Source organism: Anopheles gambiae, chromosome X (genome assembly GCF_943734735.2).
Source record: "Anopheles gambiae chromosome X, idAnoGambNW_F1_1, whole genome shotgun sequence".
Taxonomy (NCBI): domain Eukaryota; kingdom Metazoa; phylum Arthropoda; class Insecta; order Diptera; family Culicidae; genus Anopheles; species Anopheles gambiae.
The window spans coordinates 10,472,102-10,492,552 of NC_064600.1; the positions used below are offsets into that span (position 1 = coordinate 10,472,102).

The window sequence follows — 20,451 nt, forward strand, 5'->3', positions numbered from 1 at the left end:
TTTGGTTCGCTGCATCGCGTCCGCGGCTCGTGATTTTTCATCGGCTGTGTCCTCACCGGGTCGTCGGGTGTTATCCCCCCCCTTCCCCTTATGCATTGCCATCATCTGGGAGCATCTCACGATCGGCGGCGGCGGCGAAAAACGGTGAAAGATCAGTGTTGCCCTTTTTCCCTGCACACATCTCGTGGGCGCCCCGGCAACAACAACACAACAAAACACACATACAAAGAGAGAGAGAGATAATCGCATCAATAGTATATTATGCACCCACACCCACCCGCCCCCCGTCCTCTCTGTGATTCCTATTCCGCCACTCGAATTTCATCTCCGAGCGCTTTGTGAGCCGTTGTCGGTCCTCGGTTGGGTTAAACAAAAGTCCGCCAGGAGCGCGAACCGGGCACGCGGGAAGGAAAAGCCTCGAGAACGACTTTTAGAAAAGAAACGGTTTGTTGGTAAAGGGGGGGGGGGAGATGATGGTAAGGTTTGCTTTGCTTTCCAACAACCCCCTTGATGCGCTTTTTTTGCCGGGATGCAGTAACATCGCGGAAACAAAGAGCGATGCTGCGAAGAAATGAACTCTTTCCCGCGCACGCCTTATGCACTAGATCGCGAAAACAACCAGAGGCATCAAAGACCCCATAGTGCACACCAAGCCACCCACCCATGGCCAAGCCCTGAAGATAGGGCGGGGGAATTGGGGAAGGTGCGTTGTGCTGTGATTTCGGACTCGTTTTTTCGCCCTTTCTAGCCCAGGAACTGAGGACGTTTGGGACGCTGGAAGCCGCAGGCAGAGGAAGAGAAGGAACTCTGTGTGTGTGTGTGTGCGTGGGTAAGTGAAGCAATAGAAGCGATAGGGCAAAAACCGGGAACTAGAACGCACACACGTGCGCGGGTGGTTCAAGTACACTGGTGGAGATAAAAGAGAGCGCACAAACAAAACCTGAGGACTTTGGGCTGCTGGAGAGTCGGAAGAGTGTACCCAGGGGGGAGTCTCCATTGGTGCAGGCTGGACACACACACACACATATTTTTATTTCCCAGAGCTCGGGAAAAGACCGCCGGATCGGTGTTAGAAATAGCCCGGAACGTGACCTAAAACACGGTACGCGGAGGCACGTCTGTTCGTGTGGGAGTCTCACGCGCTCGCTACCTTTCGCCACACCACTAGCCAGAAGCTAGGGAAGTTGTCGCCTGTGAACTCGACTCCGAGACGGTGCGGGAATGAGCAGGCGAAAGGTGTAAAGGCGTCCTGTGCCTGGCAAATCGTGTCGACGTCAAAGACTGCTTCTTGAAGGTTCTTGGCGATGTAGGTGGACACTGCGCACTGGAAGAAAGCAATCCAAGATTAAAAAAAAAAACGCACGCCTCTCCAGGGGGAGTTCAGTGTACCTCTTCTTCTGCAGCAAACAGCCTGACGATCACGCCGCACTATTCTGGTACAGTTTTGATTCCTGCGTGTGCGCTCTTTGTGCCTGGCCCAAGCTCTTGTGCTTGTGTGTGCGTTTGGGAAAGTCCGGGGATCTGTATGTTGCCCCGGAAGGCGCTTAGATCTGCACAGCCCCTTTGCAGGAGGTGGAAACAGAGCATCAAAATAAAGCACCGCTCTAAATAGCTCGCCCTCCTCCCCCGATAACCATTGCAACAAGCTCGGACGGCGTGTCTCGAACCCAATATTGGAGCATGCACAGTATGCGTGTGGAGGAGCAGAGAGATATGTTGGGTTGGTGGGTGTAGGCGACGGACCGGGCGACTCTTGCCAGCAAAATCGGTAAAGTGCGCTCCGGGGTTAGGGTGCGCTCTGGCATGTTCTCAAATTTCGTCCCCGCGCTCCGTGCGCCACTCCCTCGGAGTGCGCGCGCCCGCTCGCACACTCTCATTATCATACACGTAACATCTTTCGCGGTCGTGTTTCTGCTGCGGGGCATCGGCGTGGCCCCATCCGTACAACACATCTCGCGCACACGTTTTTGCGCGCCCCCATCTCCCGCGCAGCATTTCAGAGCCTCGGAGGAACTCCCACTCTCGTAAACAAACAACGAACGCGAAGACAACAAAACGCCAGTGCCAAAGCCTGGAGGGATGGGAAGGAGGTCTGGGCAACCAACAACGACGCAAAACTGCGCGCAAGCTGCGTTGTCCAGGGTCAGTGATGGGTTGTTGTTTTTGTGTGTGTGTGTGCTGTAGTTTGCTGTGAACAAAACTCCTGCGCCAAACGTTACCAACCCTACAGAGGACCAACGCACGATGTTCCGACATCAGGATGGTGATGCTGCGTATGCTAAGACTCCCCGAGCGCTTTGTGTGCAGCGAGAGTTTGGAGTTGTCGCAGTTTGGGAGGATGTGCTGTCAGACCTTCCGCCTGTGGTTTTATGACTTAGTTCGAAGCCACTCCAGGTGAGCCCGGTGATGGACAATCTCCACGTGTCTGGCGCGCTTGAAATTACCCTCGAACATTACCTCCAGGGAAATGATTTATGGCGGTGGTGGTGGTCGTGGGTCCGCGAGGGACCACCTCCCACACGCTTGTGCTAGTGCCTTGGGGTTGGTCGTTAAAAAGAAAACGTTCCCAACACCAGCCAGGATCGTTAATTTGTGCCTCACCGGGATTTTGCTACGGGTGTGTAGGGCTGAAGAGGTTCTGGTGTGGTGTGGAAGCGCATTGGGACAGTGAAAGCTACTCCATTACTTCATTTGCATTTGCGCGGGTTCGTCCAGTGTGTGTGGTGTGTTCTGCCCTGCATTCCCTCTATTTCTTGTGTGTGTGTGTGTGTGTGTGATCATGGATGCTAATTACTCCGGGAAGAGATAAAGCGCCTCACAAGCGCGGGGCTGTCATGTTTCGTTTTTTTTATTGTTGTTCTTACACACCGTACGTATTGGGGGTATACGGACGCGCACGCCGGTGACTTACCGGAGGCTAAAACATGACTTCGGACTTCATTAAGAAACATGAGCGAACCGGCGCGCGCGCGCACGCGCACGTGCTACCGTGTATCCTTCCTTATATTGTCCCTGCTAGCTGCAGGGTAACCGCTGGTCCTAGTGTCTGTGATGCAGAGTACAGCTTTACAATCGCACTTCAGTGCCCTCTTCTTTCCCCAGCATTCGTTCCAGGCCGGCGTGTCCTTCGAGCATGGTAATTGCTTGGTTCGAAGCTGTCTGTCCAAGGGACGGGGCGAAGTTTACGTCCTAAAAGAGGTGGTATAGTTGGCCTATCTGTACTGATTGCAGTTAGTTATTCGTTGATGTTTGCTCGGGGTGAGAGAGAGAGAGAGAGAGAGAGAGAGAGAGAGAGAGAGAGAGAGAGAGAGAGAGAGAGAGAGAGAGAGAGAGAGAGAGAGAGAGAGAGAGAGAGAGAGAGAGAGAGAAAATCCAATTACCTGATCCGGAACATCTCCTCCAAACCTGGACAACGTGCTGCCAAACGTGATGCTTTTAATATGACAGAATGTAGAACAAAACAGCGCTTTACACTTCACAACGAGCGGGCGGCCGGGTGGTCTAGTCATCAGATGCACTCGCTTTTGCAACACCGGATGGATTAGATTCCCAGATCGTCAGATCGTCGACGTGTTCCTTTCGAAACAAACAAAAAACTGTTGTAGTTGGACACCAAACCCCCCCCCCCCCCCAACCACACATCTACCTTGTTTTGGATGCTTTTATTTTTGTCCACTGCTTGCAAGCCATTCATCGGCCTTGAAAGGAAAGAAAGACACCATCCGCTAGCGCCATCCAGCGGATGATGATGGGATGGTACGTGATAAGACTCTATGATAACCAGCTAGCTCGCTCTCTCTCTCTCCACCACGTCCCAGCCGTCGTTTGTTTTGTGCCAAAATGAAATAACCCCTCAAGTTGAACAGTTGCTCTTTAGCTTTTTTTCTCTTATTGTCTCTCTCTCTCTCTCTCTCTCTCTCTGGTTCTTTGCCTCGCCTCGAGGAGAGAGAGAGGGGTGCGTGTGTTAACTGCGCTTAAAAGTGGATCTTCGAAATTTTGGCGTAACATACAGCCTGTTCAACGCTTCCGTAAACGCTTCGCGCGCATTCTAAACTCCAATCGTGTCCGCAGCGATCGAGCTGCGTGCTTCGGACGTGTCTGTGTGTAGTGGTAGCGCCGTGTGTGCGTAAACCATATCCGCCGCCATCTAAGCCGCACGCACACCACACCACCATGATCAGTGCAACACACAAAAAAAAAAACGACCGTTACAGGTGGAGCAGTAGTTCTCTTCCTCTTTATATTTGTCTTACCTCCATGGGGGGGGAGCAATGTGTTAGATTACGCATCTCATCTACGCGTGGAATCGGCACACCACCAATACCAGCGCACACAAACGGTGTGCGAATTCGTATTAGAATGGTGTCTCATGCATTCGCTCCTCCGCCGAATGGTATCGCTCCCTCACTGTTGCTCTTTTCGCACAATTTCGGCTTCCTCTGGTGCCACAAGCACACGCACCGGACAGCTTTGCGTAGTTGTTTTTTTTGTGTGTGTTACCCGTTGTGGAGTCCCTCGCACATGTGCTTTTTTTCGCCGCACTCCTGTCTCTCTCTCTATCGCTCTATCTGCGTAGAGTTTGGCAGAAGCAGTGGCGCAGAGTGTGTTCCATTCCGTTTGCTCTAACGCTCGATACAGTTTTGGATGGCGTGCAAACACACACTGATACGTTGGTAGCACAGGACGCAACGCTGTTTCCATGCCATGAGAATGATAGGCTAGTTTTTTTTTTTTTTTTTTGGTTGGCGATACCGGCGAAAAGAAAGGGAGAATTTCTAAACTAGAAGAATAAAAAGCCTGTGGGAGCACCAGGGGTGCTAAACTAGCCCTGTAAAAAAAATAATCAAAAAAACGAAACGCGCTGAAGGATGTTAGGATTTGGAGGTTAATAAGAAAACAGAAAAACAGAAAAGCCATTGGGGCATCAACACCCATTCTTGAGCGTTTTGTTCCTTGTTGGCAGGGGTAAAAATTTAGCTGCCGCGAAAAAGGGTGCTGGTGCTGTAAATATGCTCCACGCATAAGTAAACGCCTCAAGCACATTTTTGTTTGTTCGATTGTTGTTGTTGTTCGGTTTTATCACTCTTGCCTTTGGGTCACACGGGCATCATCAGCGAGCTGCCAACATAAAAGCGCGCATCACATCGAGATGCCGTCGCTGGTTAATATACTGGCTTTGTATTAAGATATAGAATGCTGCTTATGCGCGCTGTAATAAATCAAAAATGACCACACAAAAACGATAACACAATACAGTAAAAAGATCTGCTATGCAAACATCGTAAATTTTACCGTCCAAATCTTCATCCTCAAGTGTGGGCTACTTTGGGCTAGCATATAAGCTGATTAAATATCAATAACTTCAAAATCGATAAAAACCATCCACTCGCGGCGTTTTACTACCATAATTTAATCAACCATAATTTACGATTGTACCGCTGGAGGTGTCGTCGGCCCAAAAGGTGAAATATCAAACATATTCCCTTCCATACACTATCTTGCAAACCACAAAAACACACACATTTCGTTTGGTTGCGGTAGTTTGTCATAAAACTAAATCCAACCGATTTTGTTTGTTTGTTTTTTTTTTTATTTTGCTGTGTTTTTATGTTCATCCTATTCTCCTCGCGGCCGGCTCGACTCGTTAGTCAAAGTTTAGGCGATTTGCTAAATTGAACGCTGGCGACGACGGACCGACCACCGACCAAAAAAAAAAAAAAAGGCTCTTTCTAAATTTAAACCCCAATTTGGCCCTGCTCCCTCACTCTAATATTTTGTCTCACGCTCGCTCTAGCGTTGTCAGAAGCAGCAGTCCCCCGTCTTCTCTATCGGCCAAAAGGGTGTGTAACATCATGCGTTGTCGGTTCTTTTTTTTTTTTTTTGCTTGTCAGTGTGTAGAGTTTGGACTGCCAAATCGACACACGGTGGGGAGTGGGGGGGAGGGGGGACCACTATCTCTCGTTCTGTGTGCGTGTTTGTGCCCGAAACACAAGGGTTGATTTTGCGCGCGAACGGTCATTGAACTCTCTTTTTCGCCAGTCCCCCGCCCCCCACCCGCCCTATCTATCCCCTTGTTCGCGCACCCCTTTTGTTGTATCACCAAATGGTGTGCGTGCGCGGCTATTTGGTGCGAATGTCAAGGTGGTTGTTGCTGTGTGTATGTTGTTGTTTTTTTTTGTTTCTTCAAAAGATGTAACGCACTACCGCGCGCTCTTCGTGTGCGCGCGCAGTGTAGCTCATGCACGTTTGTGTGTAAGATGGGTAAGAATAAAAAAAAACAAACGAAAAGCATACCCCTACACGCATTGCTCACGCATATGTTTGCGACCGATGAGATAAACACAACCCCGTACAGCTTTGTACGGCACGCTTAAGCTCAAAGCGGCGAAATATTTTAGCCGATACGACTTATCTGTAGCGCGCTCTCCCTCTTCGCCCGGGATTGCGTCTTGGGGCTGGGGGGTTTTTTTTTTGTTTGTCGGACAGACGCAACGCTCCCGCGGGGCTACCAACGCAACGCGGGAAGCGCGTGCACTAATTGACGCGCGTTGCTCAGGCAGCGGCAGTTTCTTCGTTCGATTCCAAGCAAACCGAATGAAGAGGAGGAGGAAGCTTTCCAAACGCTAGAGGATTTGTGCGAGAGCTTAGGTTTTGTCGTGTTATGTGTGTGTGTGTGTGTGTGCGTCGGTGTGTGGTTTTTGAGTAGAGAGAACACGGCAAAAGCAGCGAAGCGAATTTCGATTTATTAGCAACCTTTTGCTGCTGGTGCGAACGAACGGAGAAAAACCAACTCCCGAACAAGAACAGCAACAGCAACAACCCAAAAAAAAAACAAAAAAGCGTTAGCAATTCCGAGCGCTAGAAAGAGGGAGAGAATGAAGCACGCAATAAAGCAAGCTTGCATACACACGCATTTGCGAATTCAATTTTGTGAACCAGCCCCTACTCCCTGCCCGCAACCCACCCGGACACAAGTGTGCTGGTCCAGGGTGAATTGGAAATGAGCATAGAGAGAAAGAATCGCGCGTTCTTGTGTCTTGATGCTATTTCTTTCCTGTTTGTCTGTGTGTTTTTTTTTTTTTTTTGGTATGGAATTTTTAACTGTCATTGGCGATTGAATTACGGGAGTGATACCCGTTCTGTGATGAGCCATCGTTGCTAGACAAAAAAAAAACCTCAAGCATCAATTAAAGCCGGTGTCGATTTTATCGATTCGAGCGATTGATCACCACTGGCTTTAAGATCACGCTCCGAGCGGATAAGCGATATTGCGTCAGTGAAGGTGATGTCTCTGTGTGCTAGCTGTGTGCATTCTCTCGGTCGTATACACACGGTCGTACACTGCTCGCGCGCTACTAATCCTAATCACACACAAACCTACCCCGCTCTGCCCTGTGATACTGTGAGGTGTGATGTGCCTAAATCGACAAAAGAATGGACGGATTGATTTGTTTAAGTGTCGTCCCGCACGTTGCTTTTGTATGCGTGACTGATCGTTCGTTGGACGCGTATTGTAGGGTTTCGGGGGTAGATCTCCATCGTTTTCTGTTTCCTTTCGATTAGAACGGAGCGATTAGAATTCTGGATATGATCTGTCAACTTGACAGCTCAGCTCTTAGCTGTTATTTGGCGTTATTTGGCATGAGCCTTGAAGCACACTGCCTAGACTCTCGCATCTGTTTAATCTTCCGAAAACTTTGGCCAATCATGCTAACGCAGAAATAACCCACCAACCACTCCTCGATTGCTGCTTCTCAGCGCCTCATAGCGCCTCGCTAATCTCGCCAAAACTCTAAAGACCACGCACACGCCTCTAGAGCAGCCCCGAATGTGTGTGTGTGTGCGTGTTGCGAATCTTGCACAAGCGAGAAAAATGGATAACAGAGCAAGGAAGAAAAAACGCGTAAAGAAAGGTGCGCGCGCGCGCGCGCTTGCTCCAGGGGGGATCCGTTTTTGGGAATCTATTCCCTCCAACCTTCTTTTTTCTTCCACAAAGCCACTTTTTGGATCCTCAAAAACCGTTCCGAGCGCATGTGCTTGCGGCACACAATGCGTGCTGAACCAATTCTTCGAAGACACGCTCAGCGGCTTTTGGGGTTTGGGTGTTTTTTTTTTGTTTTTTTGGTGGGATACTTCTTGAACCCTTTTTTTTTGTTTTATGCCTGTCAACCGGATGTGTGTATGTTCGCATGTGTGGTTCTTGGAGGAGGGAGAGCGCAGCTCTGTTAGGTGCACAAAACGACGTCCCTCGTTTCGGAGAGGGAGTCCTCCATCCAAAACAGAAAACCCCGAATCTAAACGAATCTAAACGAACGATATCAAAACTTCGAAATTGCTGGAATAAAAATATCCCCCCCCCCCCGCCCCCCTTCTCCCCTTCTCCCCTCTTGCTGAACCCTTTGACTCTTTTTGTTTGTGTGTGTGTGTGTGTGTGTGCTCGTTTTTTCTATTCCTTTGTTGACCGTTGCCGGTCCAAATTTCTGCCTCGGCTGCGTAGACGCACAGAGAGCGTGGTGTGGCTGGCTGCTGCGCTGACAGCGACCAACGTTCAGCGACGAAACGGCCCGAGGATACACCGATAAGCGACCCCTCTCCATGCCTGTTTTTTTTTTTTTTTTTGAGCGCGTGATCCCCTGCTGATCGTTTTCGGTTGGCATTGCCGCCCCGGGGGTCATTGAACCTTTGGAGCGCGTACGGATCCCTCTCTCTCTCTCTCTCGCACTCACTCACGCGCGCAACAGTGCGAGGAAGCAGCAATAAAGCTACACGCAAAAATCGCACTGCCCGAAAAAAACCTTGAACTGCTGCTTCCCCTCACATCTCCCGTGCTCTCAGGCCACCCGCTCCTATACGGTCATCCACTAGACGCAATACCTTTTTTTTCTTGCTGTTGCTATTCTTTCTCTATTCTCCAACACGCACAGCGATCAGTTCGGTGTGTGTGTGTGCGTGTTGTTGTTGCCGGGAATTAATATGAATTTATATTTCTCTCGGCCCACCGAAATTGACCAACCGAAAAATGCGGCGCGCACGTTCGCCCATCTCTCTTTCCCTATCTCGCTCCCTCGCTCTAACTCGCGTTCACTACAGTGAATCTAGGGTGTGTGTGCGTGCGGGCTCGAGGCGTCCAGAATGCGTACTAGAGAGTGAAGCTAAGAGAAACAGAGAGCGAAAGAGATAGAGACACACGCTTTGGGTTTGATCTATTAAAAGTGCGAACTCTCTGCCCCGATGACGACGACGCACTCTTTTGTTACTGTGTGTGTGTGTGTTTGTGCAAAGAGAGAAATAGAGAGAGGCAGATAGTGGGATGGAAGAGAGGAGGAGGGAGGCCCGGTCAATCTAGAGGGCCCATTAGAAACCAACCCAAACGCATGGAAATCAATTCCCCGTGCTCCATCCAATCGCATTTTTTTTGTGTACCTTCTTTGTCTAGGGGGGGTTCGTCTCCCGTCTTCCCTTCCTATAAAACCACTTGGCGCAATACTTGGTGTATGGGGAGGGCAGGCGCATGGCTGGTAGATAAGATGGTGGTGCTGTGTGTAAGCCGCTCGCTTGCGTCACTATAACCACGGATGGGAAAGGGCGGAGAAGGACAAAGGAAGGTGGAGGGGGTGTCTTTGAATATTTAAACATTCCCAATTTCTCTTCCCTTTTGGACCGCCTCCCCTGGTGCGTCTCTTCTTCTCGCTCCTGTCTCTATTCGCAGGTCAATTTGTGTGTGCGTGGCGTCCATCTTTCTTTTTTTTTTGCACATCAGAGAATCAGCCACCCGGAAGTGTGATGGTGTGTGCGTGTGCGTCGAAGGGCACAGAGTAAAAGCGGAGCTCGCCTTCTTCTTCTTCTTCTTCTTCTGTCTATTTCCTTCTCGGCCAGCGCTGTGCGTATAAAAGTGCGTGCGCAACCGGGTCGCTTGCGTTAGGCTGCGTAGATAGCTCCGTGACGCCGGTTGCGTCCAGCCAGAGGCAGCACGATTCGAAAGAATCGTTCAAACTTTCCGCAGTGTCCGCAATATTAATTATCGTCCAGTTGTGCCAAGGTGCCAAAAATGGAAAGGGTTCGTCGCTTTGGCGTGCGACTCTGTGCGCCGCTTGTCGGGAGTAACGCAAGTCCCCTCTCCAGCTCCAGCGCATTCCATTCATCTCCAGTGCTTCGGGTGGATTGCAAAATAAAAATTGCACCGCCACTACCTCTTTCACCCCTCCACCCGCAATTAGTGAGTGCACAAGTGCAAGCGACCGATCGAAATTCCTCCGACCGACTACTACGGGAGCAAGGGAGGCTAGTGGTGGTGTTACCAAGTGGCCCATTCTACACGGGAAGGGGACCGGGGATCTACAAGTAGAAGCAGAAGAAGAAAAAAAAAACGACCAAAGAGTGCGCTTAAACCTATGGGCTTTCCTTGCTTACCCGCTTATTCCCATTGCAATGGCGCAAGCGACGAACGCCGAACGAGTAAGTGGCGTACAGCATCCCCCAATGCAATGTGTGTTTATGTATGTGTGTGTGTGTGTGTGTGTGTGTGTGTGTGTGTGTGTAGGTGTAGGAGTACGTTACTGATACAGTCCCGTAATTAGTTTGAGGCAAGAAAATGGTACGGCGAAGCAGCAAAATGGGATCGTATGACGGCTAATGGCGGTGTGGCGCGCGCGCAGTACCTGTGCTGTGTGTGTTTTGTATCCGTGTTTACACTTACACCTCCCCCGTTGTTGGTGCGTACGATCGAACGTTCCCCCCGGGGGTACTATTGCTGCTGTTACTACTACTACTACTCCCCCCTCCCAATCCCGGGAATAATATAATATAGCAGAGGTGAGACACGGAGGGACCGTTAGAAATTGGTCCGTGCAAGAGCGCGCGCAGCCTGGTGAAGTTCACAGCTCTACTTCAAGATATCCGTGTTCTTCTTTTTCTTTCGAACAACCCACAAAGAGAGCAATATCACAAGTGTATCATGTGTGTGTGTGTGCGCTTTTTACGAACCTTGCAGCTCTGGGCGTCGAGTTCCGGTTTTTCTCCCAACCAGAACACACGCTAGTGATGGGGGAAAAATGAAGTTTTCGTCGCAATCGATTTCAGGCTAGCTCCGAAGTTTTCGTTCGAATCAAATCCGGATAGTAGGACCGATATCGGGTGTCGGAATTAATTCCGGTTAATGTCTCCGGAGTTGGAATCGGCCCTAGAATCGATTCCAGAGTCGCAGTGGGTTCGGCATCGCCACGAAAATAGGCGTTTAGGTCCTATGCAAAAAAAAAACAAAATTCTTTGTAAACGATCCATGCCCTTGGCTATTTCGGATCTGATTTCAGTTCCATAATTGAGTTCTGATTCTGGATCTAATTCCAATTCCGGAAATGATTATGATTTCCGGAGCCGACTCTGGGATTGGAATCGGCTTCGGAATGGGTATTGGCTCTAAAATCGGAATCGGCTCCAGAATTGGAATCGGCTCCAGAATCGGCTTTGGAATCGGAATCACCTTCGGGTATTGATTACGAAGGCGGAATCTGGTCCCACCACCAGAAGAGCATACACCTGCAAAGTACTGTGGGGAGAGGTAGTGCCGGTGCCAATGGTGCATTTTAATGGATGATGGGTTGTGGGAGTAAGGAGCCTACTACATCTGAAGAGGGACATGCCAATGCGGGTGGAAGAAATACGATCTTTTAAGAAGATATGCAATACGCATCATGCGCGCAAGAGCGCCCTCTAGGAAGGTCCCGGAAGTGGTGGAAAAAACACACTGTGGCAAGTGTTAGACTGTTTAAAACTAATTCTGTAGTTGCGTCTTCTTGAAGTACCCAATGAAAACGCGGTTTGAAGTTGGAATAGGTCCTAGGATATTATTGACTGTTCGTGTTATTATTTTCTCAAGAATTGTGGACGAACCGAGTCGTTGCTAAAGTTGCACTCTCATCAGATAAAGTACTCGCTCGCTGGTGCGCAGTATCGATCCTAAAGAACATACACACACACACTCCAACATTGTAGCTATGGATATTTCTATTCTACCTACAAACGGCGCTGTACCTGCCTGCCTGATTGTATGTCCTCTCTGTGTGTTGGTGGCGTGCCTTGGGCCCTGAATGGTACACTCGAGCCCTAGCCGCGCTCCTCTCTGTCTCAAAGTCTCCCCCCGTTACCTGTAGTTCTTACATAACCTCAAATCGCAATCGCTTCCGCATGCAGGCTTGTTGGTGTATTATTTTTTGGGTACTTTTTACTCGCACACACACACACACAATAGAAGTTAGAGCTATACAAAAGGGGCTAAAAAAGTGGGTCCTTAAAGCAGCCGAAGTGCAACAGCAAAAAAACAAATCGAAAAAAAAAAAACACACAAAAAGCCAACGCACATCCTCTTTGCTCCCCGTCCCCTAGGGTATGAGAAAAAAGGGGATTGTTTTCTACCTCTTTACTCTTCTTTGGCGCGTTTTTTTTTGTTCGGTCCTTTCGTCCTTTTTTGGGTTCACTCCAAAGTTCGTGGTTGGTGTGTGCGTGTGTTTGCAGTTTTAAATTTTGGCATTTCGATTCACCCTTTTGTGTTGCCCGCGTGCTGTGCTTGTACGGTACCTCCCGCATCCATCCCCAAATGCCTTTCCTTCTCTTGAGACACACACACACATTCACGCTCTACATTTTTGTGCTATGCAGCTCGTGTATGTGTGTGTATGTTGATTGTCGCTTTGTCTTTGAGCGTTAGATTTCCCTTGCTTTGTGTCTTTAATTTGGGACCTTTTTGGTCTAAATATGTGTGTGTGTGTGTGTTCGTAGTGGTGCAGCTGCAGGGTGTATGAAGCAGGGCGTACCATTTTTTTACATTTGCCCGCAATATTAGCAAATGAGAATGTTTTTTGGTGTGGTTCGGGTTCGTTGTCTATGGTGTTTTTTTTTTTTGTTTCGCTTGTGGGGTGCGTGTGTGTGAGTGTTTCATCGTTATGAAATGAGTTTTTTTTATATTTCTTCCCTCGTAACTCCAGCGGGGTTCGATTGCAAATTTCAAGTGTCCTTGTAGTTGCATGACGCGCGTGTGTGTGTGTGTGTGTTTTTCCTTCTCTTATTATATTTTTTGACAGTTTCAAAAATATGTATTGTATTGTACATTTTCGTCAGAAAACTCCACACCACTGCCGTCTCCCTTTGGCAGCCGTAGCTCTTGTGCCAGGTTGAGCGCTTGCAGCAAAGACTTGTACTAGGGGCGTGCAAATACCTTGGTTTTGCTTTGGTTGGGTGTAAAACCGAGACAAAAAAGGCAAAGAAACCAAATAAGGGTATCGGTTTTATTAATATTGCCTTCCGCGTTGCTTTCTCTCTCTCACACACACACTGCCCGGTTTTAGAATAACTGCATGAGAGAGTTCGTCGCCTGGTGCGCACAACAATCAATCGATTTTTTGTTGTTGTTCCTTTGCGTGGCTAAATAAAATTGAAAAAAAGGTACCGAATACACACACACACACACGTACATTAAAGTCTGTTTTGCAACAAAAAGGAAAGCTACTACCTGCATATCTTAGGTGTGGCGGATTGGTTGTTGAGTTTTGCGAGGGACTTAAAGGTTTCGTACGAAAATTAGTTTTTTTTTAATATCATCACGCAATGTAAAGGATGGAAAAAGAGGGGAGGGAGGGAACACACAGATTTGGCAGTTGAATGTAGAAAAATCCGTTAACCCGTCTCCCAACCTTTGGGTTAAACACGAAAATGACCGCAACAAGACACGAACCCTACTACGGCGTCTCATCCGTTGCGAGATGTTTCCTTTTTTTGGGGGTTTTTTGTGTGTGTGTGTGTGTCTGCTGTTCCCATTTTATTTCTCTCCGAACACTGCGTGTGATTCAATTCTTAGAAGAATGGTCCATACAATCATGGTACAAAAAATAAAATAAAATAAATTAAATTAAAACTTGCGACAGAAAAGCGATCGCTTTTATAGAGCGTCATTATAGTGTGATTTATTTTATAGAGAGAAAGAAAGATACCATCCCCACACCTCGCACCCTTCCAGTGAGCTGGCGATGAGTCGGAAAAGAGGGAAAAATAATGCATCACAACAAGTAGCAAGGGCAGAATGAAAATAAAAATATATTAAAAAAAACAAAAACGGTAAAATAAATCAATCCATTTATCGAAAAGATATCACGCTGCCGCCGGCCCGACATTTCCCTACAGGGCGGCGCGCATTCTTTCGCAGTGCACCGGTTGCTTCTGCCGCAAATAATCATCCTCTCTGTCGCGCGCTCTCTCTCTCTATTGCTTGATTAATGGTTGGTGGTGCACACAAGTACAGCAGGATGATGATGGTGCGCTCTGCCGAGAGTGTCCTGCAAACTACACTTTGATTAATAGAGTGTGATTTTCGTCAAGCCGACACTGTGTGGCACCCCTGCTTACCCCCGTGCTCTTGCTACATATCGCGCAAATCGCGCTCATCTGTCACTTTGCACGAGTTAGTGATTTGCGTGTCCGTGTGTGTGTGTGTGTGTGTGTGTGTCTTAAATTCCGTGCGGGCAGTTTTCTGTTCTTTTTCCACGGCTTTTTCTCTACTTTTCACATGGAGCAGAGCTTGTGTGTGTGTGGGGGAGGGGGCACCATTCAATTAGAAACACATGACAAGCCGCCACAGAGAGGGACACACACAACAGGGCAGGGGCAAAAAGCAGGCCGGCCGGGATGTCAATTGGAATGCGTTGCTCATTAATATTCGTTTTAGCGCGCGCGCGCGGTGTGTGGAAAAGCCCGGAAGCTTTCTACATGCGCAAGTCGTACAGGAGAGGGCGTAGGATGGACGGGTGGGGCATGTCCATTAGCAGCGATCTGAAGAACGCGCCACCCCCCGGTGCGCGAGGTGTTTGTGCCGCCGACGCTTCCCTACTGTGTGCGGCGCGGAGGTCAACCCGATCGCGCGCTCGTTATCGCGCAAGACCTCTTCGCGCGCTGTGCGCTGCGGGCGGAGATTGAGGAGGGATGCAGGGTGAAACTAGAGCACACACAGACACACACCCGCGCGCGACACTAGGACGGGGAGAGGGCCAGCGTGTCCTCTCTTCACCCCCCCCCCCCCTCCTGCCAGCGCAAACTGATGGAGCGCCGAGCCGGTCATGCTGGGGCCCCCCGACCGAGACCGCCGACTGTAGCCGACTTTGCGCAAGTCATCCGGACACTTAAGCCCCACGGTTGGTCTCCTCGGTGGGTGGTACAGGATGGCGAGGACGAGTACGGGGGCAAAAACCATTGGGAGACAACACACATACACACAAACACTTTTGGAGCGACATCATGCGCTATAGTGCCACCGAGTTGACGAGCGTTACAGATATGCGCGCACCACCTGTCCCTCACCCCCTCCCCCCGATGTAATGGACGCATCTTTCGGTGTCCTGCGGGCAGAACGGAAAGCCTCCCCCTTCCCCCCTCCCCTCACGGGTCGGTGTCGTGTAAGTCGTGGGGTCAAATCGCGCTTTCACCGGGCGACTTGTGTCGAGTAGGAAGCGGCAAAAAACCTTCCAGCGCGCGCACAGATAGTTTTATTGCCCTGTCAATATTGAGATATTGACGTCGAGCTCCCGACAAGCGACATCGCGCTCTTCCCCCTCTTTTAGTATATGGCTATCCCCACACACACACACGCGTGGCAGGAGCAAATCAATTAACAGTCGGAGTCCGGGTCGGCTGCTTTGCCTACACCGCAGGATGGGGATGGACAGCCGGTAGGCGTTGTGCGTTCCCCCTCCGTCATGCACCCGGACCTGCTCCTGACGTGGACGCTCCTAGGAAAAACGCTCCAATCTTGACCAAATGGTGGAAAGTGAAGCAACAAAAACAACACAACAACAAACCGAAGAATGACGTTTTCTGTGGCGCAAAATCACACCCCGGCTCTGGCGGTGTTGTTGTGCGCTTTACAATGTTGCTAAATGTAGACTGATGAGGTTTTTGACCTCTGCGGGTCCCTAAGCCCCCCCCCCACCCTCCGGCTTTTTGTTGCTCCCGTGCTCTGTCGCAAACCACCGCCAGCCCCCAAGGCGGCACAGTGGGCAGCGGCGGGGATGAAAGTCCAAAAATGGATATTTCAGATTTCTTGATTCTGAGTAAGGCAATCTAATCCACAGTATCAAATTGAGAAAAAACACGAAATTCCAGTCCCGTGCTCTTGCATTAGTTTAGAAGATTCAGAATCTCAAACTTCTCTCAAGTGGTGGAATAAAAAATCAGCTTGATAACTATGTTTTTTACACCGTTTTCGAGTTCAATCGAACAGTGTAAAGCTGCTCTTGAACACTGTTTAACTATAAGTCAACATTTGACGTCTAACTGAAAGACTGAGGCCTTTCGCAACTAAACATTTGCTTTCCCCAATATTACCGTACGTTTATATTGCCAGGGTTCGTTTCTTCGATGATCGTTTTGTTGCAGTTTAGTTGTTTGGAGCCATGTTTTAATTGATTTTATAGTAATTTAATAGTCAATTACTAATTTTGAAAGTATTGCGATAAATTATTAGAAAATACATTCATACAATTATTGGAAATGAAGGCACAAACAAGAAGTCTAAACTGCATACAGCAAACGGAAGGTAGGGGCATCACTTGTTTAGTTACGCTTGAACGAAGCTCAGATAGGCATCAGCATTTCAGTTAGACGTCAAATCTTTAATAATAGCTGAACAATGTTCAAAAGCAGCTTAACATTGTTTATTTGGGCTCAAAAACGGGTTGGGTCTTCAAACCATTGTAACTTAAAAAAAAATCAATTTTAGAAAATGAATATGTTTTGGAAAACCCTTTCCAAATCTAGTATCCACAAAAATGTGGAGTTCTTGAAAGTATGTCAATTGTTTTAGAAGTTAAAGAGTATAGTGGCCCTCCTTTCTCTACAATTTCTCAATCATGTATCGTTGACGTCATGCCTAATTTAAACGCCGCAAAACAACGTGGTCTCATGTAAACCAAGTCAAACCTTTACATCCAAACAAAAGACCCATAAAGAAGTTAGGCGCTACTTTGTGCCACTTTGCGGCAGATATTGGCATTTTAATAACAGTATTCAACTCCAATTTTTAATAAAATAAAACGTTTTCTGGCGAAGAATGGCTAACGGCACATTATGCTTGCGATGTTTGGGAGCAGGTGTGGATACAATTTTGATCATTTAATATGTTGATCATCGATGGTGATGCGATCAGTTATTATTGATGTTTGAGCATATTGCCAGCAACTATGGTACTATCAAAACTTCATTTTACAGTCATTGCCGGCAAATGTTGGCTCTAAGGCAGCAAATTTTGACACTAACGCACCTAATTTTATCCGTCAATAATTATTAGGTTAAATTTTGTTAGTAACACGGTTGACGTGCAGTCAAAAATTGATGTCTTCGGGACAAAAATTGATGCGCACTGTCAAAAGCGGATGTCTTAGAGGCAAACATTGTGAGACACGCTGTCAAAAACTGATGCCTTGGAGACAAAAATAGGTCCATTAGAGCCAGTAGCTAGCGACAACGACTGTATTACAACTGTAGTTCTTTAAGCGAAGATCACTTAACAAAAAAGCAGCTAAAGGGAGTAATTATTTACAGGGATAGAAATAACGTGAACATGCTGCTGGTAATAGCTCTAGAGAATCATAAGGAAGAGTTCTTCGCTTACGCTGGCAAAAGTAATACAAGAAAGCTCCGAAAGGCTGTGCCTAGGCCAATCGGTTTACCAACATCTTTGTTACAAAGCTTGTCTGCAGTGAATGCTTTGAATATCAAGTACTTTGCAGATAGAAATATGTTATATGAAGCAAAAGGAAATAATTTGTATACGTGTTGGAATGACCCAGCGAATTATTATAAACTAGGTCGCATTCCATCCAGTTGTTTTTTTTTAATAATCATAGTCGTCGTTACATAATCATGCAAACATTAGTCAATAGTACCTAAGAAGTCATGTATTGAATGAAAATTACTTTTATGGCGCTTTTTGTTGTAAGAAGATGCCCACTGTGCCAGCAATGGGGTAGCCTGCCATAAATTCTGGAATATCTGGAGCTTCTCTCCGTGCGTCCATTGCCTATTTTGTGTGTGTGTGATTAGATTGATTAAAAAACAACATTTTAGAGTGAGGTATAGTGGCAGTAGAGGAGAAGAAGTCTGTCAAAACTTCTTCGCGGTGTGTCCTCCCTATTAACATAACCTGTCATAACCTTCAATTTCCGTAATCGAGCACAACGGGCGCAGGGCGCGCAGCGCATTATAATCCGCCACTCTGTGTGTGTGTGTGTGTGTGTTCTCGTAGACTCGGGCGGGATCGAGAATAAATTAATTACCCCTTAAGTCAATAGAGTAAAAAGGAGAGATAGAGAGAAAGAGTCGGGATATTGCGATGTTTGATGCTAGAAGTGCAAACAAATAGCGAAGCGATGTGCAAACTACAACTTCAAAAAAAAAAAAAAAACAAGGAAGAGGCAAAAGAAAAAAAAACAAGCGAGCCTAATCTTAGCTCGCCATGAAAAAGGGAGCAAAGGTTTGGGAGGTGGACCGGCAACTCCAATCGCGGCAGGTGCAAAGCTGCTTAGCTTGATTTATATGCGCTACTTTGTGTCACGGGCTCTTTTTTATTATTATTATTCGCTGTTCACGGATCGCCACCGCCGCGAGAGACAACGGCCGATGCGGGGAAAAGGATTCGCTTTGTACGCGTTTTAATATCTCGCGCGCACCGTCATCTGATTTACAATCCAGTCGGGCAACTATTTATTGGGGGGGGGGGGGGGGGTTCATTTCTTCTTTGCTATTTATGGGGAGGGTTCGTCGCTTACCTTTTCCTCCGCAGAGTGTGAGAGATGCCCAATGGCGAGGATAACTGTCGAGTCGAGCAAATTAGCTTAAATCGTTTGTGTACGGTGCGGCAAAGGTGGAAGGCAAAGGGGAGGGGCCACAAACAAGCACTTCTTTTTGTGTGCTTGGTTCGGGGCTTGATGCGTCTTAACTAGCAGTGAAAAAAAAGGCTTATTGACTGTTAACTCATAAAACGATCGCAAACTCTCGATGCTGAAATACATTTTATGTTATTATTTATTGATTCCTTCCCTCTCTCTATCTCCGGTGTGTGTGTATGTTTGTACTCGAGGCGAAGGGGGAAAGGATCCGCCTTTTGTGTAGCGTGAGGACCGATTACCACCACCACGGGGAAGCGGCACCGGAGACTTCGCCTCCGCGGATGTTTGCTATTGAGATGAATAAATAAATAAATTCCTCGCAAGCTTTTTCGGCCGCCGAACTCTTCACTCTTGCCAGCACATCTTCTGATGAAGAGCTGTCAGTGATTGAAGATGATAGCGCAGATAGATTTCTTAGCGGGCCGAGGAAGGTGTAGTGTCCGTTAGGTTTCGTATGCATTGCGAGCTGTCACCGCCATCGAAGCTGTGCAGTTTGGCTAAATATCTTCGTGTCTTTTAGCAATCCTAGACGCGCGATCCAAGCTTGGGGAAGAGTCAAGGCAACACTCCTGAACGCATCATGTTACTGTCAAAATTTCGACCACTTTAGAAATCAATGGCCTGTTGTGGGCATTTAAAAAAACAAAGCGAGCGGGCTTTTGAGAGTCAGCACGGCTCTTGTCTTGGGTGATGATAGGGGGGAATTGTTAGTCAGATTCCGACTACGGCAAAATAGGGCCCACTAGTTCCGCCAGGAGTCGAACTCGTCTGGAGTTGGAGCCGTCCGGAGTTGGAGTCGTTCGGAGTTGAAGTCGTCCGGAGTTGGAGTCGTTCGGATTTGGAGTCGTCTGGACTCAGCCGGGGTCATCTGGAGTTGGAGTCGTCCGAAGTAGAAATCGTCCGGAGGCGGCCAGAATCAGAATCAAACTGGAGTCAGAGTGACCCGGAGTTGTTCAGTGTCGGATGGGATTTCCTCTAGTTTTTTTCGTCTTTTGCTTTATGTGCCATACACTGCGAACAACTCCGAACGACTCCGGATGACTCCGGACAACTCCGTCTTACTCCGGACAACTCCGTATAACTCCAGACAACTCAGAATTCAGATGGCTCTGGACGACTCCGAATGACTCCGACTTCAGATGGCTCTAGATGACTCCGGATGACTTCAGGAGACTCCGGACACCTCCGGACAACTCTGGACAACTCTGGACAACTACGAACAACTCGGACTTGAGACTACTCCGGATGACTTCGGACGATTTCGGGCGATTCCGAACGGTTCCGGGTAATTTTCGTAGTGAAATAAATTCCGTTTGTTTTCGTCACTTTTATCCATCTTCTGCGGGACGCACTCTCCAGCTCGAAAGGATGGTTCCAAGCACAAACAGGAATGTGTACTACATGGCACGGGAAGTACACGCTCCCACAGCCAAAGCCGAAAACATACAAACACCAAAGAACGCAAGTGAACGTTTATAATTAGACCTTGGAGTCGGGTGTTTGTGTTGCAACCCGGAATCGCAGT

General features: G+C 48.1%; 1 protein-coding gene and 1 long non-coding RNA gene across 10 annotated transcripts in view; one reads left to right on the plus strand and one right to left on the minus strand.

The window, feature by feature from the left end:
- Nucleotides 1–20,451, plus strand: part of LOC5666833 (homeotic protein female sterile) — a 180,269-nt gene that overhangs the window by 77,939 nt on the left and 81,879 nt on the right. The gene's annotated exons all lie outside the window — the stretch shown is intronic.
- On the minus strand, nucleotides 3,099–3,737 carry LOC133393672 (uncharacterized). The gene is made up of 3 exons (XR_009766322.1): nucleotides 3,647–3,737; nucleotides 3,381–3,576; nucleotides 3,099–3,189 (listed from the first exon to the last, which is right to left on the minus strand). It is a non-coding gene; the product is annotated as an uncharacterized LOC133393672 (long non-coding RNA).